We start from the raw sequence: 11,550 nt of genomic DNA on the forward strand, positions 1-11,550 counted from the left end.
CCAAATTTTCCAGCTGGAATTTAATGAGGTGAACCCTGCAAACCAGTTTCTTTTGGAGGGGTAACTTGAAGTGGATCTCCCCAATACCTCTTGGGATAAAATAGGGCAAAGCGGGGGCTGCCTTTTGTTTTAGAAGGATGACAGCTAGGCTTGTCTTTAGCTTAGAGTCTTAGTGTGAGAAAACAAATGAGATCTGCAGTGCACGTGTTAGATGGCTCAGCATGTGTATCCAAACATTCTTCCTAGGGTATAAAGAGTTGATTCTTGGCCAGCCCTCTGGCCTCAGCTGAGCCCACTGATAATGCATCCTGCTCTGGGAAGTATGGCTCTGAGGAAGTAGACTTGGTTCATCTACTCACGAAGCTGTCAACTCTTGAGTACAAAAACATAGGTGTTCTAGGCAGAATAATTCCTATGGATATGTTTATCTTATACAGCAAAAGAGAGTTAAGATTGCAGTGGAATTTAGCCTACTAATGAATGGATTTTAAGATAGAAAAATTATCCCAGGTTATATGAGTGAGCCCAGTGTAAGTAATAACAAGGGTCTTTTTAAGAGGGTAGGCAGGAGGCAGAAGAGTCAGTGTCCTATTGACAGGAAGTGAGAAAGACTCTCCAGGCCATCTCTGACCTGGAAGATGGAAAAGGAACATGAACCAAGAAGTACATGGCCTCTAAAAGCTGGAAAAAGCATGAAGTAGGCTCCCCCAGGGTCTCTAGAAGAAATGCAATCCTGCCAACCACACCAGTTTGAACTTCAGACCCCCAGAACTATAAGACAATAAATTTGCATTGCTTTAAGTCACTGAGTTTGCGGTGATCTGTTACAGCAGCAGTAGGAAACTAATCACCAGTGTAATGGGGGGCAGGGGAGGCTAGAAGAGAGGACTTCGGTGGGCATGTCCCCTTTGCCCTACAGTTGCCTTTGAGGAGAGGCACGATAGGAGAGGAACCAGTGAGGCTCTCTAAATCTCAGGGGCCAAGGAGGGACTCTAGTTGTCTGGACCAAAAGGTGATGCTGATAATACTAGTAGAATAGACATAAAAACAGAAGATCAAAAGTCCCATGTAAAACAGTTAAACCACTTACGCAGTTGTCATCTTAGATCACCTGCCTTCAGGGTACTCTCTTCAGTGCCCAGCAACTTCACTGTGTTCCTCTGGCATGCTGACCCACATCTTATTATAACTACTGTCTCCTATCTTATCCACCATTACCAACCCTCAAAAATCCACTTTCTCCTTTTCTATTCACTCTTCCACCCATATTTCTGCCTCATCACCCCACCAAAGTTTATTAATGTCACCAGTAATGATCATGTTAACAATTCTAACTTTATGTCTTTAACTTCATCCTAATTGATGCTTTGTAAATTTTGACACTATGGATTAATCCCTCCTTAAATTTACCTCTTCTCTTGACATCCTACCATTATGCCCTTCTTTGATAATCTGCCTTCTTATATTTTGGCTATTCTTTCTCAGTCTCCTTCACTAAATGTTCCTCTACTTAAACTCAAAATATCGAGTTTTTTAGTTTTTTTTTCTGGGCTTTTTTTCCTCATATTACTCTATCCCCTCATCCATCTTCAAATCACCTCTATATGCAAGTTACTTACAAAAATTAGCATCTAGCCCAGAGCCCAAGACTCATGGAATAGAAATATATCTTACACGGTTCTTAAAGCTCAATATTCAGAAAACTAAGATCATGGCATCCGGTCCCATCACTTCATGGTGAATAGATGGGGAAACACTGGAAACAGAGGCTGACTTTTTTTCTGCTCCAAAATCACTGCAGATGGTGACTGCAGCCATGAAATTAAAAGACAGTTACTCCTTGGAAGGAAAGTTATGACCAACCTAGACAACATATTAAAAAGCAAAGAAATTGCTTTGCCAACAAAGGTCTATCTAGTCAAAGCTATGGTTTTTTCAGTGGTCATGTATGAATGTGAGAGTCGGACTATAAAGAAAGCTGAGCACCGAAGAATTGATGCTTTTGAACTATGCTGTTGGAGAAGATTCTTGAGAGTCCCTTGGACTGCAAGGAGATCCAACCCTTCCATCCTAAAGGAAATCAGTTCAATGGAAGGACGGATGTTGAAGCTGAAACTCCAATACTTTGGCCTTCTGATGAGAAGAACTGACTCATCTGAAAAGACCCTAATGCTGGGAAAGATTGAAGGTGGGAGGAGAGGGTGATGACAGAGGATGAGATGGTTGGATGACATCACTGACCCAATGGACATGAGTTTGGGTAAACTCTAGGAGTTGGTGATGGACAGGGAGGCCTGGCATGCTGCAGTCCATGGGGTCGCAAAGAGTCAGACATGACTGAGTGACTGAACTGAACTGAAAGTCAATAAATAAAGCAAGTGAAACTATGCATGGCCCAAATTATTATTGAAAATTTCTTCAAACCCCTGCAAAATCACATATACTGTGTCTCAGAAAGTTCAACAGACAATTTAACCTCCAGCATTGAAAAATTTGCCTTTTCTTCAGTTGACCACCAGATGAAAAATTGATCCATGTTTAGGAACCATGTCGTTTTAAAAAATACATAAACCAATCTTTAAATGCTAATATCATACTCAGATTAAGATATATATTATATATATATATATATATATATTAGTTTATTTATATATATATATATATATATATATATATATATATATAAGGGAAAGTGAAAGTGTTTCCCACTCTTTGTTACCCCATGGACTGTAGCTTGCCAGGCTCCTCTGTCCATGGGATTTTCCAGGCAAGAACACTGGAGTGGGTTGCCATTTCCTCCTCCAGGGGATTTCCCGACCTAAGGATTGAACCTGGGTCTCTCGCTTTGCAGGCAGATTCTTTACAGTCCTAGACATCAGGGAAGCCAAGTAGGAATTTAGACCAACTCAAGGAATAATAATAAAGGATTCATGTCTCCCATCTGACTCTTAATCCAGCTAGCTCTACTAAGTTTTAACTCACTGGTGAATATAATGCTTTTTTTATCATGAATTCTCTCTTCCCTTCTTTCTCTTTCTCTCTGTGTTTCTTTCTCTCTGCCTCTGCAAGCTAACCTGTACCATTTCTACCCATCTCCTCCTATCCACTCTGCAATTTTGTTCTAGCACATGTCATCCTACCACTTGCTTCCGTCCAATGAGCCCTCTCCCTAAGTCTTTGCAAGCACCCTTTCCTTGGAAAAAATTTCCCCCCACTTGGCCTACTTACCATCTAGAGCTTAGATTAAACATGCTTCCTCAAAGACATTTTTCAATTTAAAGTGCACCCCCATTCTGCCCCCACTATTCTCTCCAATAACAGCCTGCCCACATCCCCTTCCTAGTATTTATCCTATTTTCATATATAGGCTTTTTTAACCCCCTCTTTTTTTTCCTGTCTTCTCACTATGATCCATGAAGAAATAAAATATATATGTTTTATTCATGCATGCATGCTAAGTCACTTCAGTTGTGTCTGACTGTGCGACCTATAGACTATAGCCTGCCAGGTTCCTCTGTCCAGGGGGATTCTCCAGGCAAGAGAACTGGAGTGGGTTGGCATGCCCTCCCCAGGGGATCTTCCCAACTGAGGGATCAAACCCACTTCCCTTACCTCTGTGGTCTTGGCAGAAGGGTTCTTTACCACTAGCACCACCTGGGAAGCCCATGTTTCATTCATATTCACTACTATATCACACTTAATGAAATCATGATTGTATGCTTTATGAAAGGATAATTTCGTTTGAGGTTCAATATTGTCACAGTTACAGGGATAGGCTTTGTTTAGCAGTAGATGTTTCACCACCCAAAATATACGTTATAGAATTGTTAGATGATGTAAAGCATGTGCTTTATGAGAAGATGAATAATGTAGTAGGTTTATATGGATCAATATTTTTGCGTCTTCATGGGGAAGATGATGAAAAAGGGAACTCACATTTTATGAGCACCTGCAATGAACCAGGCATTTATGCTAAGATTCTTTTTCTCTTACTCATTTAATTTTCACAAAAATCCCATGAATTAGATAGTGTTACCATTTTAGATATGAAAAAGGTAAAGGTCAGAAAAATTAAATAGCTTAAAGATTACCCAGCTGGTGAGTGCCTAGTCAGGATTTGACCCCAGGTCTGATTCCAAAACACATGTTTTTTAAAAAATTATCATCATACCATACTTTATATAAAAATTAATGAGCACTAAGTCTGACAAAATGGTCTATATTTATATTTAACTTTATGTGTTTGTGTTGTGAGAGAGATAAAAAGATAGATAAAAGAATTAATAAGGCTCACAGAAATTTCCTTCATCAATTATTTGTCTAATGGGTCAATTTAATTAAAATTTCCTGCTGAACCTGAGTTTCTGGCTTTAAGAACTGGTTTGGAAAGACGTGGGTAGGGAGCTCCTGAAAGTTCTGAAGTGCATGTTAAAAATTAATTGCTAGGGATTAAAGAAGTAGCTTCAAAATTTCCTCCTTCGGTAGAATTGAGAAGCTTTTTTTTTTTTTTTTTTTCCTGAAAGTCCTATTAATTTTTAGCTTCTATTTGGTTCTTTTCATAATCTATTAAAAGCAGTATCAGATTTGTGGTTACCAGAGGTTGGGGGTGGGGCTAGGTGGGATTAGATAAAGGTAGTCAAAAAGTATAACCTTCCAGTTATAAGTAAGTACTAGCGATGTAATGTGCAACAATGTAGAGATAAGTGACATTATATCTGAAAGCTGTTAAGAGAGTAAATCCTCTAAGAGTTCTCATCACAAGGAAAATACTTTTTTAAATTTCTTTAGTGTATTTATATGAGATGATGAGTGTTCACGAAACCTACCATAGTAATCATTTCACGATGTACATAAGTCATATTACATATTACACTTTAAATTTATACAGTTTTTAAACATTTTTTAAATTGAAGTATCTTTCATTTACAATGTTGTGTTAGTTTCAGTTGTATAGCAAGGCGATTCAGTTATTCCCAGGTGGCACCAGTGGGAAAGAACCTGCCTCCCAATGCAGGAGACGTAAGGGATGAGTGTTTGATCTCTGGATCAGGAAGAACCCCTCAAGGAGGAACTGGCAATCCATTCTAGTATTCTTTCCTGGAGAATCCCATGGACAGAGGAGCCTGGCAGTCTACAGTCCGGGGGTTGCAAAAATTTGGACACAATCCTAGAAATTAACACCTCCCCTTTGGTAACCATAAGTTTTTTCCTACGTCTGCGAGCCTATTTTTTCATGTATAAGTGATATCATATGACATTTGCCTTTGTTTGACTTACTTCACTTAGTATGAGCATCTCTCAGTCTATTCATGTTGCTGCAAATGGCATTATTTCATATTTTTTTTACAGCTGAGTGATATTCCCTTATGCATATGTACCACATCTCCTTTATTTATCTGTCAATAGTTACTTGGATAGCTTCCATATATTGGCTATTGCAAAACGTGCTGCGATGAACATTGGATTACATGTCCCTTTTCAAATTAGAGTTTTCTCTGGATATACACCCAGGAATGGGACTTCAGAATCACATGGTAAGTCTGTTTTTGTTCTTTTAAGGAAACTTCATAACTGTTTTCCATGGTGGCTGCACTAATTTACATTCCCACCAGCAATGTAGAAGGATTCCTTTTTCTAAAAACATTTACAGATTTATGTCAATTTTATTTCAATAAAACTAGAGAAGAAAATCGAATAACCTTTGATATTACCAGAAATGTGGCCTTAGTTGTAAGAAATGGAGACTTTGAAGAGAATACAGCAGAGTGGCCAGAGTAGGCAGGTGGTCAGGACAGCAAGTCTTGTAGGGGACAGTGATCAGGAAAGTCACCAGCTGCCTGAGCTCCTTACCAAGTGAGCAGGGGCTGGCTGTGCTGTGGGGTGACTGGTAAATCAGTGTCACAAAGAGCCTTCAGATACTTACATGAAGAATGAAAAGAGCACAAGCCTTAGCTCCAGACAAAAGTCTGAACTTCAGTTTTCTTATGTCTAAATGGAGATAGTTATATTTATAGGACTTGTGTGAGGATTAATAAATAAAATATATAAAGCTCATAGGGGAGAAATCAACTCATGCTGAACTTCAAAATGTTAGCTTATTTCCCTGTCACAAACCTTCCTCAGCAAGTTGTGAAACAGACAAACTACAGAGCAACTAAATACTTAAAAAAAATAATTTGTGGGTCCTTTTAAGAGTTCTGATCTAAAAATGCACAAGCCAACCAGCCAGGCCTGTGAATCCATGGACAATCTAGGGCACAGGACATACAAGAGTTGTGCACGGCACATGCCTGTTGTGTTTTGCATTATTCTATTCTCTCCAGCCTGGTGAGATTTAATGGCTAAGCTTATAAGAGTCAGCATGTTCTCTCTGCAGATTGTTTTAAAAACATCCATGCAAGAATTTCTTAGGCAGGGTTTCTTACAGAGATATTATTTGTACTCTGATTCAAGATGGTATTTTTTTTTCCTGATGACTTTAAACATCTAATAAAGTGCCACTTCTCTGTCTTATTTACTTCTCTTATGATGTGTTTATGTCAGAGCACACAGTGCTCGTTACAAGTTGAAGCTCTCATGTAAAGACTCCAAGGATGAAGTTTCATCTACTTACAATTTAATAATGAGTCTATTTTCAGTCCTTCTAGTTTTGTTTGTTTAATAAAAATGAGACTTTATCTCCAGTGAATCCAGCAGGGACATACAGCAAATGGCATCATCACCTGCTTCACCAATTTCTCACTCACTGGAGGTTCATTGAAACTCTTTGTACCTCTGTTTACTACTAGAATGCAGTTTTGAAACAGTCAGCAGGCTCCCTGTGTAAAGTTTGTTGAGATTATTTTTCCTCTAGTAACTTTGGCTGGAATTGTAAGATTTTATAGTACTACTTATTTATATACTTAAATAGAGATTTAATAATAAAGGAATCCAAGTTGGGAACAGTGAGATAAGATGAACAGATAACAAGACACTTCTTAGCCTGCATTAACAAGTCAGCAAAGAGCATGTACTTCACCATGAAAGGATCATTTGTCCTCATAGAAGCTAATGGCAGACCATTAGTTCAATGTGTACCTTGAGTTGGTTGTTTTTTTGCTAGTTTTGCTGGTAGTAATGGCTGATGTGGACTAATCTAACTGCATTCTCTCTGTCAGCTTGTGACAAGTGGAATATATTCACATGAAGTCTGGCCTGGTGTGGGTGCAGTTCTGTCCTTGGAATGGAACAAAGCTAAATAGGCCAGGAGGGACTAAAGCCTTGATCTTGGCGTCATTAACACTGTGTTCTAACCCACCAGGCTAACAAGCCACAGACAAAGACCAATTAGACTAATAAATCACAGCAGCCAGCATAATCTGGTTTGAATTTATTTCTCATTTTTAATACATTAGTTTTATAATTTGATTTAAATATTTTAGGATAAATGAAGCCAAAAGCCCATGTTGCTGTCATTCAGAGGAGAGAAGGCAGAGAGGAAACATGATGCCTTGCGCCTCCCCACAACCCCTTGGCTATGGGCTGTGCTCTCACTGACACAAGAGGTGTCGGCCTGGAACACGAGGGCAAATCATGATTTTTATAGGTAATTTATGTGTATAAGCACAAAAGAGGCTTTGTATTTAAGGAAAACATTTTGGACCCTGTTGAAGGCCAATAGCTTTTATGAAACAAACAAACAAAAAAATGACTCCTCTGTTTGGCTGCTAGTTTTTTGCCAGATTTTCATGCATTGTGTTTGTTCCACACCTACAAAGGTATGCACGCATTTAAAGTCCTTAGAGTAATTTAGCTGCATCCCAGCTGCCCACTTTGTTCTTACTGTATAAATAGGTCATACTGGAAAGGATATTTTAATGTTTAACGTTATTATCCCTGTGGCTATAGATGCCTGGAATATATTCAAAATCCCACCTACTTCATAGGCATCACTTCTTCTAGGTAGTGTATCTTAACGTTTGAAAATTAACTTTCTTTATACCATTATAATTTGTATTGCCTGCACCTTATATTTGGTGACTTGATTGCATACAGTTATTATTTTTATTGTTCTTTATTTTGATCTGATCGTTTCAGTTATCATAATTGCCTCCATCATGAAAAGATTCAAAAAACAAATTCTATGATGGAGGAGGTAGAGTTGGATATTTCTTGGGTGTTTCCTACAGCACCAAAAGTCGGTACGCTGTGACTCTGCTTAGATAAATTTGAATTGAATGACTCTCTGTCATCAGTGAATGTTGTGGATTGTTAATCTATAAATGGTCTTGCCTTGGTCTCTTTAAACATCAAACAGGAAGAACACAAATGCAAAGGACTTTTTGTATGAATATTAGAAAATATACCTTTAATTATTTTTAGCTTAATTTTCATATTTTGTTTGGAATAATATAAAAATGTTTGGTTGATGAGTAATACTTTTGAAAATACTTTTTTTTCATTTTCTACGGATTTTAATGTAAGCAATCTCTTTAGTATAATACAACTATGTTACAACTGAAAAATACAGTGTCCACTGAGATTTCAGGAGATGTATATCATCTCCAGTTATTATAAATTATAGTAGCTCATCCTTTATATATTAGTGTCCAGAGAGATTGCAAAGTCAAGTCCATCCTGATGGCATAGTTATGGGTGGACTTCCTGAAGTTATCTAATCATAACAGAAACTTGATCAAGAAAGGGGAATTAAGAAATAATGATAACAGTAATAGAAATAACACCAATAATAATCATAGTTAACCTTTACATAGTGTCTGCTATGTGTCTGGCAGGTCTTAAATGCTTTACATTTACTTTTAGCAACTCATCTAATCCTCACAATAGATATGGAAATCAAATATCATGTGATTAAATGATCACCCAAACAATCTGTCTCAAAGAGGGTTTTGTAGAAAGTTGATGTGCAACTTTGGCAGTTCTGAATAAATTTACCCATTCTATCATAGGAAACCACAGTCTCTAGTCTACAACTTTTTCTTGTGATTGAACAGACATCTTTCATCTCGGATGTCTGCAGTGATGTTCTGTGTTCTCGACAGTAGTGGTATTATTCACCAGAGGGACAAAAGCATGAACGATAACCTGTCCTCTGTGTATACCACCTTCCTGGAATCTTGAGGGGATACGGATGCACTCAAACCATCTAAATAAAATAGTACCTCTGCTGTCTTAATACTGGTCCAGTTTATTTTTTACTTATAGTATCCAAATATACATTTTATTCTTTCTTAAAAGTGGATAACTGAAATAATAGCATATCAGCTGCCAACTTTGTGGGATTAAAACCCATAAATTCTCAAGGACTGAACTATTTGTTTATACTTTCCCTGGAAGTACACCATGTTCTTTATGAATAATAAATATTTTTAAAAATCTAAAAGTAATTTCAGAGCATTTGATAATCAGGTCATGACATAATCAGCTTCAGATAGGCTACAAATATGAGGAGCTCGATATGAACAGATGGGAGAGATAAAGCTGTTCTAAGTCAATATAAGACACAATATTGAATATTGTTAGTTTCAGCTCAGGAACTATGCAAAACCTCATCATTAACTTCAGCATTGCTTCTCCAAGTGTGGTCTATAGTTCAACAGGTTCATTATCATCTGAAAGCTTGTTAGAAGTAGGAAACCTCAGGCTGCATCCCAAACCTACTGAATCTGAAACTGTGCTGTGACGAGATCTTCCAGGTGGTTTCTATGCATGTTAAATTCAAGAAGCACTAAACTGGAGTGTTTTTCTATATCCAATATCAAAGTGTAACATCAAATCACATATGTTAAATTTAGCCTAATTTTAAGACCACAGTCACCTGGTAGAAATAGGCTAATGGTGATAAATTCATGACAGTTTATACACTATAAAATCATATTCTAGGCACTTACCTCATTTCATACACTCATTCTGCCCATGAGAAAGTCATAATACGTACCTGTTTTTTATGATAAAACTGTTGCTAAGAGAGAAATTCTCATGGGGCCAAATACCTAGAGAAGGTGACTTCATTCAACCTAGACCTTCTAAAGCAAAATCCAGTACCTGTCCATTTACAACAAACCATCTATGGTTGTCAAAATATTTTAAGTTATGTCCTTAGAAATGCAAAAGAGTTGGCCGTATCTTTCTAAGATATGACATATTTCCTGTTATAACTCTGAGTCTTCCTAAAGGTAGACAAGTTAATCCTAGATATAAGTTCACTTAGGTATAAGTGAACTCAAGTTACTTCAGAAATTTTTCAACTTTTCCTGGATGTATTCAATGATTTCAGGTTTACACTGGACATTTCAGATTGTTCCTGTTTACTCCTGCCTGAAATATTAGGCTATTGAAGGTGGAGTGTGGCAGGGGCAGGACAGCAATGCATCTGTGGCCCTAGGCCATGCACGGGAGCTTGCAGTTGCCTGGAGTTCTCAAGCCTGACACCCCACCTCGCCATCTGAAGGATGTTGCCTCTCTCAGCATGCCGGAGAGAGGGCAGAGGCCTGGGAAATTCTGTCTTTTCCAATTTCACTTATGACTGACTTCTGTTTTTCCTCCTCCCTTTTCTAGAACTGACTTTAAAGGTGAGGGTGGAGGGGAGTGGACAGAGTGCCTGAAACCTGCTCTCCTATGCCTTTACCAGTGTCTAATGCTCTAGCTTCTTCTACATTTCCCTATTTCTTCTAGCCTGGAGAGTTCTTATCTCATCAAAGTCAGGAAAAACTTGATCATCAAGTATTCTTGCATGGTTCTTATCAAAATTTAGAAGTTAAGAATTTGATATATTTGTTGTCCAGTTTCCATAGCTACCACTCCTCGAGGCAATGCCCACCTGAAGTCTAGTGACCTAAAGGGAGGAGAGGTGAACAGGTAAAATGAAATAAGATAGGCCAGCATCTGCTAATACTGAAAAATATTATCCCTTCTGGCATCCCATAATTCTCATGAGATAATAGGAAAGACTAGAGGCATTGGCCTTTCTAATCTCTCTGACAAAAATCTGAATATATTGAGATGTATTCCATTCTCAGTGATATTCTTTGAATGCTATGGACTACCTAATAGATGGCCATAGAAAAATAATCAAAATGGTAAAGTAGTTGAGGATGATTTCATGTAAGGCCTGATTATGGAAACTGTGAAAATTGAGGCTAGAAAAAGTAGAGACCAAAGGAAATAAATATTATAATATCTGTCATATCATGTGAAAAGAATAAATTTTCATTGCTGTTGTTGTTCTGTTTTGTTCCAAGGAAGAAACTGGAATCAATGAGTTCAGTTTAAGAAATGAAAGTTGAGTTCAAATTAAGTACACTGGAGACAACATGGTCATTTTCATTTTATCCCTGGTTGGAACAACATTACAGAAGAGCCCCAATTTCTGATTTATCTCATGAAAGAGAAAGCCTCTAGGAAGGTGAGCTTCCTAATTTATATTGAATGATGGTATTAGAATAGAAATAAATTTTTTATTATGCAATGCCATTCAATACTATGTTGTGCTTTTTATATTATCACAATGTAATACAGTAAGGAAGCTTGACTATTACAGTAAGGAAGAAC

The sequence above is a fragment of the Bos mutus genome, chromosome 1, assembly GCF_027580195.1.
Source record: "Bos mutus isolate GX-2022 chromosome 1, NWIPB_WYAK_1.1, whole genome shotgun sequence".
In the NCBI taxonomy this organism is placed as follows: Eukaryota; Metazoa; Chordata; class Mammalia; order Artiodactyla; family Bovidae; genus Bos; species Bos mutus.